The following is a 20583-nucleotide window of genomic DNA, read 5'->3' as shown; positions in this document are numbered from 1 at the left end:
GACTGGGCCTCCTCCGAATCCCATCCGCCAGTCAATGTTGACTGGCGACTACACGGAGGAGAGCCTTTTCTGTTGCAGCTCCGACCCTGTGGAACGATCTCCCCGTCGAGATACGCACCCTCACCACCGTCCAGGCTTTCCGCGCAGCCCTCAAGACCTGGCTCTCCCAACAGGCCTGGGGATAAGTCTTTAATTTGCCCCACCCGAGTGTTGAATGTTGAATGCAAGTTGTGTTTTTATTACTTTATTTTGTTTACATATTTATTTTGTATTGCACCCCCTCCCTAATGATTGTAAGCCGCCCTGAGTCCCCTCAGGGAAAAGGGCGGCCTATAAATCTTAATAAAATACTAAAAAATACTAAAAAAATACTTTTATCCAGACTAGACTATACAAGCAGGAATTTTAAATCAGGTAATCTTGCCCACCTCTTTCTTTGGCATCTTGCCATTTCTTGATTTTTTTACCTTGCCATACAGAAATATCTTTTTGCTATTGTTTAAATGGCACATCAGTTGTCAATATTGGTATTGTTTGAAATAGAAATAATATCCCCAAACATTCATCTTATTCAGTGAAATTCTACCCAACAATAACTGATTGTTTATCTAGTGCTTTCTGGTTTTTCAGAGTATTAAAACTATCATGCCTCATTGTTCTCATTCTTGTACAGCCAAGAATCTCTGGTAGACTGGGGACTAATAGCCTTTGCATTTTTAAAGATAGAGGTGGAGGCTGTTTGATGTATCCTTGAATGCCAGGTTGCCATTAATTGCAGATGCTTCCAACAACTGTGTTCTGTCTCCGACTGCCATCTCGTACCGCCTTTGGGCATCTGATTTCACAACTATAACATTTGGCTTAGTTTTTAAACTTTTTTCCTTCTTCCCCATCTCCTGTTTTTAATTATCGCATGAAGAGGCTTTGGGGAACTGGAAAGATTGCCTTCCATTTTGTTGGTTTCCCCCAATAAACTAAATTGGGGTGGTGGTGTTCCCCTCATGCATTGACATACTTGCTTTTATAACACCTTTTTTTAAAAAAAGGAGATGAAACAGTAATCAATGTTACAGAATCCCATATACAGATGGAATATTATACTTAAAAGAAACATCAGAGAGAGGCTCTATCATTAAAGAGGTGACTTTGACCAGATAAAGAAATGTAATTCAGTCTTTTGGGACATGGATAAGGTTTTCTGTCCCATTTGAGAGTATCACATTCTCTTTCCCATCTGCCTTGTGGGTGGGGGAAGTATCTCAGAAATGGAAGAGAGATGGGATGGGGAGTCAGGGGGCGAACATCACTTCAGAACCTGCTTCAGCCTCCTTCATTGTAAATTACCATCTGTCGCCATCTGCTCTATAAGAAGGATCCCGGCAAGTCATTGTCTTTTTGTGTTTTGTATTGTAGTTTTAGGGTCCCGGTGGCTAAGATGTTGAACTTGTCGATCAGTAAGGTTGGCAGTTTGGCGGTTTGAATCCCTAGCGCCGCGTAATGGAGTGAGCTCCTGATATTTGTCCCAGCTTCTGCCAACCTAGCAGTTCAAAAGCATGTAAAAATGCAAGTAGAAAAATAGGAACCACCTTTGGTGGGAAGGTAACAGTGTTCTGTGTGCCTTTGGCGTTTAGTCATGCCAGCCACATGACCACAGATATGTTTTTCGACAGTGCTGGCTCTTCGGCTTTGAAGCGGAGATGAGCACTGCCCCCTAGAGTCAGGAACGAGTAGAACATATGTGTAAGGGGAGCCTTTATTGTGGTTTTATTCATTGCCGATGTTGGAAACCACCTTGGAAAAGCATATATCCTATAAAAATCTCATTTAAATAACAACAATATGTAAAAATATTTACAGAGACACCACTATAAGTCCCTCTCTAGTTTACTTAGGAGAAGCACTCTCCAATGTTATAGAATAGATGATGTGGCACTTCTGCTTTGCAAGCTGCATTGGCTAACAGTATGCTCTTAGGTACAATTGAAGGTACTGGTGGCTTGGGTTCAGGTAACTTATGGGCCCATCTCCCTCCACTGGTATGTATCCATCTTGTTAAACCTGGGAGAGGACCACGCTCCAGGTCCCATCAACAAGAGAGTTCCATCTGGCACACCTTTTCTGTTGTGTCATCCAGAAATATGCCTAACTGTTTTCAGATCTTCATAAGCTAATTAAGAAGAAAAACTTTGAATAGACACTTGTGGATTGATCCTGGTAATGTTTCTTGCTGTAATCATTGGAGATCACTGCTATATGTTGTTGCTTGGCTGCTATTTTAATGTTATTTATAGTTTTGCTTATGTTTTTTTTTGTTTTCAAAATAATTTATTTTGTTTTCAATTATTAGCTACCCAAAGTCAAGCTTTTGAGATGGTTGGCCATACAAATTTAACAAATAATAAAAACTGAGCAAACATCCCTGTCTTCTGGCTGTTCCCAGGTGGAGGCATCCTTCCGGGTTCCCAGTTGAAGAACTGCATTCATAGAAAAATATGAAGGGATGTTTTGAAATGGAAAGGGCAGGTCGGGTTTACACAAGGACACTTGAGATGCACACCTCTGCCTCCCTTACAGAAACTGGAATTTCCTGTTGAGTTGTAGAACCTGAATTGGAACAAAATCATTTTTTAAATTTTTTAAAATTAAATTTACATTCTATCCATCGTCTCATATAAGGTGACTGGTTGGCTTAGAGATTATAAATTAATCACAATTTTGGAGAATGAAATTTCTGTTAAGAATAAAAAAAATATGTCATACAACCAAAATTAGATTGTATATAAAATCAATTTTTATATACAATAGTTTTCCTCTTTCCTTCCTTCCTTCCTTCCTTCCTTCCTTCCTTCCTTCCTTCCTTCCTTCCTTCCTTCCTTCCTTCCTTCCTTCCCTCCCTTCCCTCCCTCCCTCCCTCCCTCCCTCCCTCTTTGATAGAAGATATGGGAAATGGGAGAAATAGTCTGCAAAGGGGGGGGGCAGAGGGAAGAGTTTGAAGCTTTGTTTTATAATTTTTTTCCACAACATATAGACAATACTATCTCAGCAGTGGTCCCTGTGTTATGGAGATAGCTCCGGAGATATGGCTAGCTATCTACAAATTGGTCTTCCATAAAACAGTCACAACAATATATTTTGAACAGTCATTTATGGATTGATTGATCAATGAGTGAGGTCGTGGAGTGTTTCTAGTTTTATGTTTCACTGCGTTAGAATTGTATCTATTTCATTCATTATTTATCTATTATTATCTATTATCTGCTTGAACAGAGGTTTGGACTAGATTAGAAGGCATCAAAGATACTCTATTCTATTCTATTCCTTTATTCCTATTCCTACCCTACCCTGCTCTATTCCTACTATATGTTGTTATATGTTATGTATAATTATGTCTTTAATTTTCCTAAGTTGCCAGCTGGGCAATAAACAAACAAGCAAATATTTTTTCTGATCTCCTGTATTCTTGTCTCTGCAGTGTCTGAGAAGTTAATAGATAAAACATTGTTTTCCTTTTATGCCAGGGTTTTTGATCAACACAGAAGTTAGAACAGCCTTCTATAAGTTAATGTGCTCCAGATATATTTTCAGTTCCCATAATTTCCCAGAGATTAAGGGAGATGTCAGATGCTACTGTAGGGCTCTGAATTGCAAATTTTTATACAGGAAAAAGACCCGCAATACATATGAAATGTTATATGAGGCAGCCTGCATTTGGTGTGTAGTCAGTGCTTATACCTTGTTTCCGAACAAGGCAAGAAGCTTCAGGCTATTGCCAATATGGAATCAGATCCCTTGTTACAAGCTTATTTACACAATTTTTAAGATGTGCCTATATAGGAGTTTGTGAGTATTATTCGTTCCATAGGATCTCTGGCTCCCCCAGAAACTAATCCTAGCATTCATGAGTGAAATGGAATCTTAAAATTCTCCTTCAATTGACAGTGAAGTAGGCATAGGATATTTGTTTCATGCTTGTCAAACAGAAAAATAGCAGGGATTGTAATCTAGTTTTGGCATCACTTATGTGTGTATGATTTTATGTTTTCATTCTTCCAGGTTTGTGTTTTTCCTTTTCCTTAATTTTGCATCAAACATTTTCAGCCAACTCTAATAATGTAATCTTTAATTAATACTTTTCCTAGTTATTTAATTGGTCCTGTTTTTTCACTATTTAAATATAATGATTGCTATAGCGAAAAAATATTCAATTTTTCATCTTTTAATTGAAATAGAAGCCTTTTAGCATTTTCGTTTATATCCAGAAGGTGTCAGCATTCCATCATAAGAAGGGTCTTCAGAACCCATAAAAATACTGCAAATAATTTAGAGCACATCTGAATAAATGATAATTATGATGTATAATAGTTGTACATTTAACATCTTCATCCTATACACAAGTATTATACAATATATGTATTTTATAGCACTGGCCAGCCTACCTGCAATTTAATTTATAGTTTCCCTACAGTAAAGGTTCATTAGACGCAGTTGGACTTGCTTCCTAATCAATATTTAGATTGTGATGACAGGGAAATCTGTCTGAGCCTGACATGAGATTTGACTTTCAGGTTTCTTAAAATGGTGCCTCAAAGTATACATACATTTTCAAGAATCCTGTAGAATAAGGAAGGACACTTTAAAGCTAGGATTACACTTCCGTGTCACTGCATGTGGAGGAATATATATGTATCGGAGATGGTTGCATAGCTGTTGCCTTTATATATCTGTGAATGTTAACCTGGCTAAGCGGTGCTCAAAGAACAAAGCATGGAATTGGATCAACAAATCAGCATGCAGGATGTGCATCTCCACACAACACGTACCGTAGTTCAAATTTGGGAGATGTGCATGTTGGCCTGTGTTCTGACCTAGAATTCCCCAACAGCATGAAGCCAAATCCTCGTCCCAATAAACCCCTTTTATTTAATTTACAGTGAATTTATCTTCAGCAAAATCCTGGCCCACAGTCTTTCAAGATAGTTCATAATTACCGACCTTTATCAGGCTTGAAGAGTGGCCAGGCTGATATTTTTCAGATGCCGCAGTACTCAGCAAGAATGCAGGAACTAATTATCTCCTGCAAACACCCTTCTCCTTTCGCTCCTCTTTTATTCCCTATGAGAGGGGCCATTCACTGTCCACCTGTGGCCTTACTCCCAAGTTGACCCTTGTTCCTTAGCTGTTACCTTCCTCTGGAAACTCTGCACATGTGCAACAGGCTCCAGCCTGTCTGCCTCACTTATCTCTGACTCCAAAGGCAGCTGATACCTATCAGACGGCCCTGGGTCTATCTCTGCCTCCGATGCAGTGCACTCATCAGAGCCTTCCCCAGACTTCAGGACTGGCCCATGTTCCTCCCCAACCTCCTCACTGTCCAAATCTGCTGCCCGCTCTGCTGGCTGCTGGCGGGCCACAACAGCCTGTTTGCAACCACCTGCAATCTACACATACCCATCAACTCTTTCTCAGCATAAGTATGCATCGATGCCTATGTGCAGTTGCGGACAAGTCTAAATCAATCTTAAAGCCATATGAGAAGTGTCAGATTATCCATCCCTATTCTATGGGGTTCTTGAAGGTCCCTTCCAACTCAGTTATTCTGTATGGCCATATAGAGAAATATGGCCCCTCAATCCTTTTTGGGTACATGCTGCTGCTTCTTTTTAAATTAAAATGTTTTTAAAAAGAAAGAATCTTGGTTGTAAATGTATCATTTAAAAAAAAAGATTATGTGCCATCGAGAGCCGAGGTGGCGCAGTGGTTAGGGTGCAGTACTGCAGCCACTTCAGCTGACCGCTAGTTCTGCAGCTCGGCAGTTCAAATCTCACCGGCTCAGGGTTGACTCAGCCTTCCATCCTTCCGAGGTGGGTAAGATGAGGACCCAGATTGTGGGGGCAATATGCCGACTCTGTAAACTGCTTAGAGAGGGCTGAAAGCCCTATGAAGCGGTATATAAGTCTAACTGCTATTGCTATTGCTAAGTTGTTAACTCTTAGCAACCGCACAGATAGATTTTCGCCATAATCTCTGCTTAACCTTATCTTTCAGGTCTTCCCACTTGACTATTTTGGATTATTCCTCCATCTTTGCCTCCTCCCTAAGAATGATAAGTGCAGCTGTGGGATAAGTGCAGCTCTTGCCCACCAAAAATTTCCTAATTTACTAAGTATGTTTCCTGGTACTTTTTTTTTTTTTTTTGCTGTAATATAGGTTACAGATGCAAAGAAAGTTAAGCAGTTAATATGTCCTCCTTTCACCTTATTTGTTCCTATTTCAATTGTCCATGTCCTCCTTTGCCTCACTCAGGTATATGGAGAGTGTTCAGGTTATTTTATTCATCTCTGATGTATTATTTTTGGACACACGACAGGAGTAAACTACAGCATGTGCTACTATGGTCACTGGCTACTGTCACACAACTGTGCTGCTGGTCCTTAAGTTAGGTTACCTTAGGTTAATGTTTTAGAAAGCGTTCCTTTGTTCCTAACTAAAACAGTGGGAGCAGGAAGTTTACACATAGTTCTATTCTCACCACAAGTACCGGTAATTATTATGTGGCATAAATATTTAAATCAAGGGTTTCAAGTACTGTAATACATAGCTCACAAGGACATGGTTTAGCAAGGCCAAGAATTCATATTACAAGCTGTAATGTATGCAAATGATTTAAGATGTCATAAAATAAACGTATACAGTATGCAAAGACAAGCCTCTCCTCTTACTGTGTATTTGATTTCTTTTCCTAAGTGAAGTTGCATTGTTCCTGTTAATTGTCTGTTTCTTATTTTTAGTTGGTTTCACTAAAGTTTTGAAATTAATTTTACTCTGAGATATTAACCCTCTCCCTGTTGTGCAAACTGTAGATTTGATAAACATCCCATTCTATCTTTTCATCCTTGCCATAAATAAAAATGAACATATCAAAGCCAGCGCCAGCTCATTGGCACCTAATTTAATTTATAAGGGATAATTGAATTGATATTTTTGTACAGCACATTCAAATCCAGCCAGACTATTTGATACATGAAGCAGGAAATCTACAACTTCTTTTCACATTCTGGCAATAAAAATAAATAGTTAAAATACTAAATAATTGCTAATTTGTTAGCATTTCATGTTAATCAAAACCTGTCGCTTAAAGAAATGACCTCATTGGCTAATGGTTGACTTGAATCTGTATCTGTACAGTGTATCTTTCTAAAAAATGATTTTTTTTATTTTTGAATAAACACAGACAAACAAAAGACAAAAAACACCACAAAACCATCTTCCATTACAGATTGTAGAAAGTGTGTCAATTGGTTACAAAAAACTTTGGTGTATCCCTTCCACAGTAATCACCTATAATTCATATCAAGTTATATATTTTAAATCAAATATATTTATATATATATTACTATCATCGTACCTCAACCTTCATTTGACTATAATTATTTTAATGTCCTTTTATATAAAATATTCCAAAATTTTAAGAAAAACCACATAATGGCATTCTGTTAACTCTTATCATCCGGTAACTTTACATTTTTATGACATGCTCTAAATAAAAAATTGATTATATTTAATAACAAAGTTTCTAGACCTCCTTTCTTAATCACTGTTTACAATTTATATTCAATTTTCTTTTATCAAACCAGTACATATATACACATTATTTTTAACTAAATTTGACTTTTTTATTATAAGATTTCATACTTAACAGAATTTCTAAACTTCCTTTCGTAGTCATCATTTGCAATTTATATCAAATTTCCTCTTATCAAACGAATATATATATGTATACATTGTTATCATTATCAATTATTTATCTAACTATATCCATTATCACTTCATTTCTTACATTTAAACTAAATGTAACTAAATTTGACTAATCTTTTATTATAAGCTTTCATATATCAACCTGTGTCTTTCCAGTAATAGTGCAGTCTTATGTCTTTTGCCATTTGTGGGAATAGTCGTCTGGATGTTTCTTTAATAAGATTTGTATGGACTTCTCTTTGCAACTTGTTGCTTGGTACATTTCTTATATAATCTCGAAACCCTCCATTTGCTTCTTTAATCAGCTTATCTTTGGTTATCAATAGTGCTTCTGACAAAGTTTCTCTCCTTAGATCCATCAATTCTTCTCTTTTTTCTTCTTTATATTAAAATCTGGTGTAGAGCTCCTGTCCATCTATCCCCCCTTTCCATGTTCCATTCTTTCCATTTCCAACCACGCTCAGTTCACTGTTGGTATCAACAATTCTTTTCAATTTTTAGGACTCTAGCCTCCACTTTTTCCATTTGATGAACATCTTCAATTTTTTCCATCAAATTTTAGTGTTTTACAATCTATATTTTCCAATCTCTTCTCAATTCTCTTGGATCAATCTTGGATCCCTTGGATCGATCTTGGAGCTCCGAGATCGCACATCATGTCATTGCGATGTCAGCTCCCAGCCTAAATTTTGTACCTACAAAATTTACAGTGAGTAAACCATGAGCAACAGCTAGAATGCAGATGAGGAAAAACTCATACTGAAACTGATCAAATTTTAATAAGCATTTATTAATTAATTTGCTTTATAGCAATGATGAAGGGGGGGGACAGGCAGATCCTTATTGGATCTAGAAGGTTGAAATCCTTTTCTAGGACAAGGTTCTTGCATTTGTGATCTAGAAACTCATGGATGAAAGTTGATCCATTTATTTCAGGGTTCAGATCTGATTTTGGCTATGCCTTGCTCACCCAGCTGGGAGAGAGACAATGGGACTGCAGTGCTTTTGATTCTTTTGGGTCTCTCACTATCATTCCTTCTGGTGAAGTTGTCTAAGTTGAAATGATTTAAGCAGTTCCATTTAGACCTGGATCACTATCTCCAGAAGATAGTGCTAGGGGATTTCTGCTCGACTTCAGGTCACTTATATGGAATTAACAACGGATTATTGTTTTTAAAGGATATGCTGAGCACTTGCCCAAGTCACCCATTAGGAGAATGTCCCATTATTATTATAGTCAAAGGAGACAATCTCTTCTGCCCTCTAATGCTCATTAGGTCAATAATTCAAGGGGGTGAAGTAAGTAAGTGTGTGTGTGTCTGTGTGTCTGTGTGTGTGTGTGTGTGTGTGTGAGAGTGAGTGAGTGAGTAAGTGAGAGAGAGAGAGAGAGAGAGAGAGAGAGAGAGAGGAGGAGAAAACTGAACTTTTTTGTAGTGATGGCAGCTTGTCTATAGTTGGCTAACATCCCAATTTCAGCCACGGGAAATCAAGCATTGACTTACACTGTTGAATGGGCCAGGAAGAAAGAATAACAATGGGGAGTGTGTGGTCTTCTGCCTTCTCTCTCCCTGGATGGCTATATGTGAGCCACCCAGATAGTCAGTTAATATGACTACAGGTAGTCCTTGACTTACAACCATAATTGGGACCACAATTTCTGCTGCCAAGCAAGGCAATTGTTAAGTAGGTCACTCTCAGTTTTACAATCTTTTTTTCTGCCATGGTTGTTAAGTGAATCATGGAAGTTGTTAAGTGACTCTCATGGCTTCTCCCATTGACTTTGCTTGTTGGAAGCTGGCTAGAAAGGTCTTAATGGTGGTCATGTGATACTGGGATGGAGCAACCGTCATAAATATTTATAGTTGCCAAGCACCTGAATTTTGATCACGTCACTTTTGTGTGTGCAAACTCTTGTAACTTTGACGGTCTGTAAACAAATTGCAAGGTAAGGATTTTTTATAGTTTCAGTTATAGCAATAGCAATAGCAATGGCAGTTAGACTTATATACCGCTTCATAGGGCTTTCAGCCCTCTCTAAGTGGTTTACAGAGTCAGCATATCGCCCCCAACAATCTGGGTCCTCATTTTACCCACCTCGGAAGGATGGAAGGCTGAGTCAACCCTGAGCCGGTAAGATTTGAACCGCCGAACTGCAGCTAAAAGTCAGCTGAAGTAGCCTGCAGTGCTGCACTCTAACCACTGTGCCACCTCAGCTCTTAAGAGCCTAATTGGCTCTTCCTATCAATTCAATTGCCGAGCACAGATATTTTAGATAAAATTATAAAAAAGGAGATCCTAAACGTAAATCAGGAGTGGGGTCTTCCTGATTAATGGGCAGATAAAAATTGAATCCTCAGTTTCACACTTGCAAAGCAATTCTTGGCAATTTACACAAATCAAAGCCTATATGTAAATATCTATCTTAAAGGGAATACACAAATTTTAAATACACTTGTGAGAAAAACACACATTTAAATGTGTCTTTGAGAACAACCTTAGATTACTGTAATTGATAAAAAAGAGCGATACAAAAATGATACAAGCCAGTGACAGATTCACCTTCTTTACAAACACCTACAATATTGTGCAACATGATAGCTAAAAGAGACGTCTCTGGCTTAAATGGGTATTTGAATACAGTAGATGCCCTTATACAGTAGATAAAGGATTGTTAATCTACTTAAATGCTCTTTTTCATTATTGGCAGTAATTACTACATTTGTGAACAAATAATTAAAAGACAGGATTTTGTAGAAAATAGATGAAGCATCTTATCATCTTTTAGAATGTTGACTATATAGTCTTTAATAATACTCTAGTCTTTCTGAATAAGACCTGCAAAAATTGCTCTGCTGGGAGCCATCTTAAGATGTTACTGAAGGGGTGGAAACATTATCTCAGCACATTACTATGCTGCAAGGGACAAGGTATAAAAACACTATCACTAGAATTATGGGGCTTATACCAATGAAAGCCAAAAGAAAATCCAGCTCATTCCAACTTTAAAAACAGAACAAACAAAGAGCAAACAAAACAAATTCAGTTAGAAGAAAATTTATGGACCTATGAACCTTTTCCCTTGAATTGCCCAACGTTTTGCTCTTCTTGAACAAAAGACTATTGTGGAAAAATATTTGATTACATAATGTTTTTAGTGATTGGAACACATGAATCCTAAGGAATCCAAGTAGGTGGTGTAGAATAAGACCAGTAAGATTCAAAGCTATGCCTTCACCCACTTGATTCCTTCAGTAAACAAATAACTGATATTTGTTCACTGAAATACCAGTGAAAATTAAGAAAAATATATATATATATATCTTAAATTAGCTATTTGGTGAAGGTTGTCAATCTGCTTTGCTAATTTTTCAATCCCCTTCATTTTGTTTCAGTATTATTTTATTCCCCCCCCCCCTGTTTTCCCATCCTTTCTTAGTTATATTGGCCTGTTGTTCTGTGACATCAAAAGGGGTCTATGTTCCTTTTAAAGTTACCAGATTAATTAGTCTTTTTGTGACATTAGTGGGGAAATGCTTGTTCCAGAATTCCAAGATCTTTAAACAGTCTGGTTTTAAATTTATCTCATGAAACAAGAGCTGAGCAGTTCTGAGAACTTTGCCAGAAACAAATCAACTACTAGGGATACAAGCTACAGTGCGCAAAGTGTTGATAAAATTAAGAACTAGAATAACCCAGGAAACAAGTGGAGAGGAAATATAACTAAATGACCAAATGACAATGCAAGGGTTGCAGATGATGGGACAGGCCAGGTCCATTCCTGAGCTGAAATGGGCATTTGGGGAGAGAGTGGAACTGATGCTGCTTGTCAGTGCAACTTTTTCTTACTTTTCAATTCTTTTTTTTAAATAGCTAATAAATTAATTAATTTTAAAAACATAAAATATTATCTTGTCCTCCCTCCTTCTTTCATAAAATAATGCTTATTAAAGCCTGTGGCCCAAAGTGAGCTTAGTGAGAAGTCCATTATGTTTAAGTTCTAAAAATAGGACTTTTCATTCTACTTCATTTTCAAACCATATACAGGTAGTCCTTAATTTGGGACCACAGTTAAGCTCCATGTTTCTATTGCTAAGCGAGACTCATAAATGTGAGCCAGCTGCCAAGCATCTGAATTTTGATCATGTGACCATGGGGATATGGCAATGGTCATAAGTGTGAAAGATGGTCATAGGTCACTGTTTTCAGTGGCCGTTGTAACTTTGAACAGTCACTAAATGAGCAATTCAGCGCAAGTGGTGTACAAGGAGTCGGGCGCAACACTGTTTTTCTACTATGATTAGTTCAACTTCATGGCAGAAATCCAACCCCACAAATTATGTTTGGAAGTACAGGGATATTCCCCAAGCTGACTGGCTCTATCTTTTCCCTTCCTTGCTTCTATTTCTCAGTCTTCTGTCATCACAATTGGCAACGGCATTCAGATGAAAAAAAGGTAGATATATTGTCATGTTGATAGCTATGAACTGAAAGCATGCTTCGAGGTTTGCAAAGCACAGTTTGGAAGCACAGCTAATCTTGGCAAAGTTTCATTAGAACATGTCAGGAAGCCCACATGTGAAGGCATTTGGGAAGTTAGGATAGAAATTATATCTTCTAAACTGGGTGAGCCCTGCACTTTCGGTCCAGGGAGAATTCCTGTCTATCAAGAATGTTTACTTTCACCTGTACAAAAGACCCATATGCACTGTAAATAATTCTTGTGTGCAGATGAATTAATGTCTTCGCTGATTTACAACATCCAACATAGGAGGCTCAGCATATTTCGCCAAACTGGCTACAACGAGACTGCTTGAACACATTCGCCAGGAGAGAACTCTCAACAACTCAAGATGAACTCACAAGAACACATTTTTTTCGTCTCTCTCCCCACCCCTCCCTTACCTCTCATTGATAATCTAATGGAGATGGATTAGCAAAGCCTAAAATGGCCTCTTAGCTGGGAAATGGGAACTAATGTTTGCCTCTCTTTCACCAGTTATTGCCAATTTATACACTGGTAGATTGGTTTATTTATTAAGCAAATTTATATGGCCGCCCAGGAGACTTGGGGAGGCGTGGTGGCTCAGCAGTTAAAATGCTGGGCTTGTTGGCTGGAAAAAACACAGAAGAGGTTTGAGACCCAAGCGCCACATGATAGGGTGAGCTCCTGTCCACCCCTCAACTCCTGCCAACCAGCAATTTGAAAGTACACATATGTGTGAGTAGATAAATAGGTATCACTTTGGTGGGAAAGCAACAGTGCTCTGTGATGTCATGCTGGCCGCATGACTGTGGAAATGTCTTCTAATGTAAATGTGTTTTTTATTTTCCATTTTCATTTTCAATGAAAAAAAATGAAAAATGTGGAAATGTCTTCTGACAACGCTGACTCAATGGCCTTGAAATGGAGAGGAGCACTGCCCTTTAGAGATGGCAACGTCTAGCAGAGCAAAATCTACAGAGACTTTTGTTTATCAGGAAGTTCAAAGAAATAAAACGACAGCCAATAAATCCCCACTCCTCAGGCAACAACATTCTAACAAACCAGAGGTGGGTTCTGGATACCGTTGCAACCGGTACGCTGTAAGGGGGCTGGGTGTCCACCATGTGCACGAGCGCAGCACGCGCACGCATATGTACCATCCGTGATGCTCCAGGTGCTCGGCAGAGCGTTGTGCAGGCGCCGTATGTTCTGCGTGTGCATGAAAGCCCCGATTGTCTCAAATACAGGTAAAGAGGGAGGGCGAGCGAGCCTTCCGGAGCACCATACCGGAACGGTACCTGGTGCTTCCAGCAGGCACCGGTACGACCCTACTGGGGCATACGTGTCATATCCCACCACTGTAACAAACCCACTTGATGGTCTTTGTATCATTCTAGAGACCCAGGCCCACTGTCAAACCAAGTCTTCAGAGCCCATTGACAGAGTATTAAGGTGAGGGACATTTAGTATCAAAACTGAAAATAATAGGCTGTCATAAGGTATTTCACACCTTCATGGATTACTGCCTTGTCATGGCGAAGGGGCTTGCATAGCTCAATGAAGCTGTGAGCTATGGTGTGCAGGGCCACACAAGACAGACAGGTCATAGCAAAGAGCTCTGACAAAACATTGTCCACTGGAGAAGGAAATGGCAACTCACTCCAGTATCTTTGCCATGGACGGTACCAAAAGGCAAAAAAGGCCTTGAGGAACGTTGCCCATGGGGTCGCAATGGGTCGGAAACAACTTTGCAACTAACAGCAACAACGACAACAATAAGAAGAGTAATTCAGCAATCCAACAGTTGTATATTCTGCAGGATAAGTGATTGGGTTTATTCAGCCTGGTTTGAACTTTCCCGAGCCATGACTAAGTAAGGGAATGTATAATTTAACTTTCATTATGCTCCAATATGTTCCACCAAAGCATTAAACAAGGGCATTGTTGGAAATTTGAACGTTAGCTTTCTGTTCTGATCCAGAAAGTCCAGTTTTTTATGGGAAGAGAGGAACCCAGAATAGGAAAACCCCACAAACCATCATTTTGACAAGAATGGATTTGTCTCTATTTCCCAGTCATGTGTATCAATATGCATGCTTTGTTTAGTAACCCATATTATAAGCATGATTGCTATGTTAACTATGCATTTAATTTAATTCAATACTTCAGTTATTCTGTACTGCAACCTTTGGGTTTTAAGACAAATTTTGACAACAGAAGTGATACTAAAGGTACAACAGGCGAGGAGTGATGATGCAAACATAATCAAATGAATATTTGCAAAATGGGCAAAGTACACAGTTTCTCTTGCTTGCTCTCTTCTCTCCTTTCCCTATAAACAGGTAGAAATGTATATTTGCATATCCTTTAGTAGAACAAATGTGCAAGTTCTGGTTCTTGTCAGGACAAATGCATTTGGAAAAACCTTTAATCCTTCTTAGATCTCTTTCTTTTTCTTTTTTCAGAAAATTTATCTCCACCCTCCTCTCCCCTTTACATTTTAATCCATTAGTGCCCCTGGGGTCTTAAAGAATAAATCCAAGCATGTTCAGGGAATTAATTTCCTTCTACATAATAGAGCTGAAAGGGAGAGCTAAATTTCCTACTTTTTCATATGGTGTTCTTAATTTGAACCATCCTATGCTTACTCTAATGTAGGGTTAGATAACCAATGGCCCCAGGATGGTACATAAACTTAAACAATGTTTAGAAAAATTGCAGAAAATGTATCATTCAATTTCCTACAATAAGGAAACTTTGACTTTGACTTTGTTATAATCCATAAAAATAAGTTTAGAATATAATAGAATAAAGAGTTGGAAGGGACCTTGGAGGTCTTCTAGTCCAACCCCTTGCTTAGGCAGGAAACCCTACACCACTTCAGGCAAATAGTTATCCAACATATTCTTAAAAAACATCCAGTGCTGGAGCATTCACAACTTCCTTCATTAGTTTCCGCCCATTGCTTCTTGGAGCATAGTTTGAGTCTCTTTTCTTTGTGGCAACCCCTGAGATATCGGAACACTGCTATCGCAGTTTAAAAAACAAAGAAACCTCACACGCCTTAAAATGAAAAGCAACTTTCCCCAAATCCCAGCACCGTTGAGATGCACGACAATGTGATGCCTATTTTGAACTATCTTCCCATCCACAACTTATTGGCTCTACTCTCCCGTGGGATCTCCAGGTCCATAAACAAAACCAAGTTTTAAAAGAAGGCCAATAATGTTGGGGCGAATCTTATCTTGGGAGGAATGATGTTTCAAAGGGTGGGGGCCACAGCACAAAAGGGTCTCCTCCTGTTGTTAATTCCTCTAACCCCCATTATCTTTTAACTTAACCCAGGGATGTCCAAACTTTTTGCAAGGAGGGCCAGATTCGGTGAGGTGAAAATGTGTGGGGCCGACCATTCAGCCTGACATTCTTTGAACCATTAACATTAAATGCAAATGAACTATTTTATGAAAGACTAAACAAGTAACACTATAGCGGGGAGAAGAGGCTGCGGGCTGCTCAAAATGTGAAAACGGGCCACAATTGGTCCCCGGGCCGGACTTTGGACATGCCTACCTTAAGCTTTCTACCGTGGACCTTACACATTTCTTAAGAGGTCTCTAAGGGGGCGTGCATAAGCGCACCAGCGTGCCTATCGTCCAGTGGTGGGTTTCAAAAATTGTTCGAACCTACACTGTGGGTGTGGCCTCCTTTGTGGGAATGGCTTGCCGCCCATGTGACCGGATATGAAGATGCCGACGACACTTGTCAGAACCACCTTAAATTACCTCACACAGAACTGGCATGCATAAGAATATGATGTAAACTTGTTTTTTAAAAGGCATCTTTGGTTTGCGTTAAAACAACTTCAACACATGCAATGTTCTGATTGCACTACAAACACAGTAGTCATCCTTACCTTTCACAGAGGCACTGAGTTTTATAAATATGAGCATGATAGTGTAGAATAATCATATCCAAGGACCAGTGGTGAGTTTCAAAAAAATTTGGAACCTCTTCTGTAGGTGTGGCCTGCTTTCCGGGTCCACTGGTGGAACCTCTTCTAACCGGTTCGGTAGATTTGACGAACCGGTTCTACCGAATAGGTGTGAACTGGTAGGAACCCACCTCTGCTATCGTCCCTCTCCGACTGTTCCATTTATATGTACTCTTTTTATGTGTTACCGCTATGTTTTGCTTATTTATATGCATTTATTTGTGCCATTTTTTTCATGGATTTTCATACTTGTTTCCTTGTTGACAAATAAAATAAACTAACTAAATAAATAAATAAACAAAGAAAGAAAGAAAGCTCCTTAGCCAATGGAAATTGCAACATGCCCCTCCTGCCAGATCTGATGGAACATGTAAATGAAGATGGATCTTTCTAGTCTAGTATTTGCTATGCTGGATGTTCATACATTGGAGCAATAGTTTGCCATCACTGGTGCAATTGTTCCCCTGTTTTCTTGCTGCCTTTTTTGTTTACTTCAGTATTCTGTTGAATCTATCTATAAATGTTTTATGGAGGGAGGTTATTTCAGCCATACTTTTGCTTAGATTTTCCTAAATAACCACCCTGGCCTTCAAATCAACTCACCTTCTCCCAAAACTTTTTTTTTTTTAAGATTCTGTTAAGAAAAGTGTTTTTGGTTTTTGCTTTATGCAATGAATTGGCAAATTGAAATATGTATATGGTGGTAGTCCTCATTTAACACCCACCATTGCACTCGGCTGTAAAGCGAAGTGGTCACTAAACGGAACCATGTCTGTGTTTACGATCTTAATTCATATTTCCTTTGCTTTATAGACCTGCAAAGTTGTAAATGCAAGGATTGGTCATCAAGTTACTTTTACAACACTGTTCTAACTATGAACAGTTAGCTAAGCAAGATGATCAGTAGAACCGATCTGAGTCGGACACCAGGTTCAGAAGTCTATTTTTCCAAGCTTTTGGACTCGTGCTGGAGCCCATCCTCAGGGAACATCTCTCTCTCCAGAAGGTGTGCAGCAAGGGGTCCTATGCATAGTATTTATGTGATGCCTGGTTGTGTGTGGCTTTTAATTTTTAAATGTGGTGTTGATGGTCAGCTATTGAGTTACGGATTGTTGTTTCCCTGTGCTGCCATGCTGTCAGCTCCTAAGTACTTGATAAGCTGGTGGTAAATCAGCACTTCTGTTGACTGACAAGGGGCCTGTTTCTCAGGCCTTAAAAATTTCTCTGACTATTTTTTCTGACTAATTATTTTTCTAGCTATTTTAAATAGCCAGAGAAATGATTGAATATTATTTGTTATTCCATTGAATATATTTATTGAATATTATATTATATCCATATTACAACCGCATAGAATACGTTTGCAAAAATGTCCATTGCTATAAATGTGAATGTGTGTATGGAGTGTGTATTTTATGCACTAAACTGAAGTTTGAATAGTTAAGATGAAAATGTGTAAAAATGAAAAACTGAAAGAAACCGAAATTGACAGATTTGTTCAACTTTAATGTAGTTATTCTAATTCGTAAAGTTTGGATTGTGGTTTGTGGTTCAATCTCACATGTAATACACTGTAAGTGAACTCCAGCTTTTTCAACAAGCAATAGCAGTATTAGTATTCATCATGTTATTCTGAGGCCCATCTAACCTGAAATATTTAACACACATCATAAGGCAGTTTCCTTCTAATTATAAATAATGTACACTGTTTTGGTTTTTGCAAGAGAATTAATAGATAAAGAAAGAGATCAGAAATATGGAAGATTTAGCAAAGTCCATCGTCAGCCATACACATGGGGTATATGAATGCAAACATAATGCAAGGCTGTAAAATGTATATGTCGTCCAAGATGAGAAAATGAGAGACAGCTTGGAAGATATCAACATAAAGGCAGAACATCCAAATGAAACTTGTGTACTTATTTTTTTATGCTCCATGCAAGACTTTTGACAGCAAAGCTGCGGAAACATTTATTATTTGATGAATAATTCAGAGTATTTCAGGGAGCTGTACAGAACACTCTGCTGGCATCCCAAGAGCTTGTAGAGATTAATGGTATCAGTAGTGACCAGCCAGACAGTCTGTGAACTCTGACCTCTAAAGAGTTTTTTAAAACCAGTTCATTAAGGTGAAAGAGGAGGGTGACAATCCAGAGGAATTCCAAAGATGAATAACTCTTATAAGTCAGCAACTGCTGCTTTGGGGGGAAAAAAAGGATGGGAAGAGCATGCCAGGGATATGAAACTACTTCAGCCGAGTGATGGCAAAACATGGAGAGGTTTTGTATACGGGCAACTTTTAGAGCAGAGATGTCAGCAGAGTGTTTTGAGTTGCCTGCCCAATCAAGGACCAGATGGGGACAATGCTTTTTAAAAAAATGATAGATCTTTGAAAGGGGCCCAAAGTAGCAATAATGTGTGAGTTTAATTACCCCCAGCATCTGTTGGAATATGGATTTTTTTTTAATTTAGAGTGGTTCCAAAAAGATGTTTCTGACTAGCCTCGCTAAACAACTCCTCATTGAGAGGATGGAGGGTAGTACAGGAAGATCTTTGCAAGGGCTAGTTAATAAGAAACTGTTGGCTGAACAGGAGAAGTAACAGGTATTTTGGGAGGAAGGGAAATTTTGTAATATTGTTGATTTTAGGTAAAGGTAAAGGGTCCCCTACAGATGCGTGCTAGTCATTTCTGGCTCTAGGGGGCAGTGCTCATCTCCATTTCTAAGCCAAAGATCCAGTACTTTCCAAAGACGTCTCCATGGTCACGTGGCCAGCATGACTAAACACCGAAGGCACATGGAATGCTGTTACCTTCCCACCAAAGCTGGTCCCTATTTTTCTACTTGCATTTTTTATGTGCTTTCGAACTGCTAGGTTGGCAGAAGCTGGGACAAGTAAGAGGAGCTCACTCTGTTATGCAGCGCTAGAGATTAAAATCGCTGGATTGCTGACCTTTCTGATCAACAAACTCAGTGTCTTAGCCACTGTAACACCGTGTCCCTTTCTGATTTTACAAGAAACTAAAATTGAGTGTTGTTGAATATATTTAATAGACTTCAAGAAGGGGATGTTTAAATATACTCAGAACAATAATAAGTAGATTTCCACATTGAGAAATTCAATAGAAATAGAAGCTATTGGAGGTTCCAATAAGGGAGATAATAAAAACACAATTGTAAACAATCCCCCCCACAAAAAAACCCCCAAGATTTCATAACAAGGAAACATATTTGCACAAAGCACTTCATGAAGACATGAACATAAAAAATATATAGAAACAGAAGCTGGAATGATACAGAAGAAAAAGAAAACTACAGTAGAGGATTTATAGTCTCAGATAAAAAAACACTATAATAAAAAATCAAAAATACAGAAACACCAATAAAACACAATTATAAAATTTAAACTACAGAGAAAAGGAATTTACAAATTTACAATAGAGCACGTGGTAAAGATACTACAGAAACTATAAAATTACAGAGATAGTAACCAAGAGGCTAAAGGTAAAATGAGTTAAGGTTGGCAAAACAAAGCTAAGAATAGCCAAAACGGAACCTTCAGTACTGTTCAAAATAAAAAGGAGGGGAAAATAATTGGATTACCAGTTGCTAAATGCAGACGGAAAAAAAAATTCTAACAGGCATTTATTTATTTGTATTCTTCTTGTTTATGGAACATTCAGGTTGGCTTCCAGCAGAACAATTTGGCTGAGTCTCCTTAAATAAGAAGGTAAAAGTTCCACCAGGCAATCAGAAAGAACAAAATGAGGAAGCCGGACTGAAATGTAAGATGAATGGAAACATGGGCAGAGGATAAATTTAAATTGATCATAAGTGAGTTTAATTTCTTAGACCACCAGATGATTAGTATCTTGCTAAATGACTCTGTTGTTGAGTGCTGCCAAACATTTACTATCTTTGAGAAATTTTAGAAACCAGGAAACATCAGACAACTGGTATAGTTTGTATGTCCCCCCCTCCCTCTCCCTCCCTCCCTCTCTCTCTCTAAATAACTCAAGATGGCAAACATACCTAATAGTCCTTCCTCCTATTTTCTCCACAACAAGAATCCTCTAAGGCAGGCTTAGAACTCACAGTTTCCTGGTTTCTAGTCTTTTTTTAATAATAAAAAACATGGAAAGGAGGATCTTTTGAAATGATCTTAAAGTCCAACATGAACTGAAAGGAAACATTTATTAGGAAGCACTTTAATTCATGTCATCAAGTTGTATATTGTTCAACTTGTCAAAAGTTAGCATGATTTTTAAAAAAATAATATGTCTTGTTGACCTTATTTTATGAAGACATGAATTAGTAGATTGTGAGCATGCTAACAACCCCGACTTTAGCAAACA

The sequence above is a fragment of the Thamnophis sirtalis genome, unplaced genomic scaffold (genome assembly GCF_051295495.1).
Source record: "Thamnophis sirtalis isolate CommonGarterSnake01/CBP01778 unplaced genomic scaffold, rThaSir2_p1.2 scaffold_11, whole genome shotgun sequence".
In the NCBI taxonomy this organism is placed as follows: Eukaryota; Metazoa; Chordata; class Lepidosauria; order Squamata; family Natricidae; genus Thamnophis; species Thamnophis sirtalis.
This window is presented reverse-complemented; position numbering follows the sequence as displayed.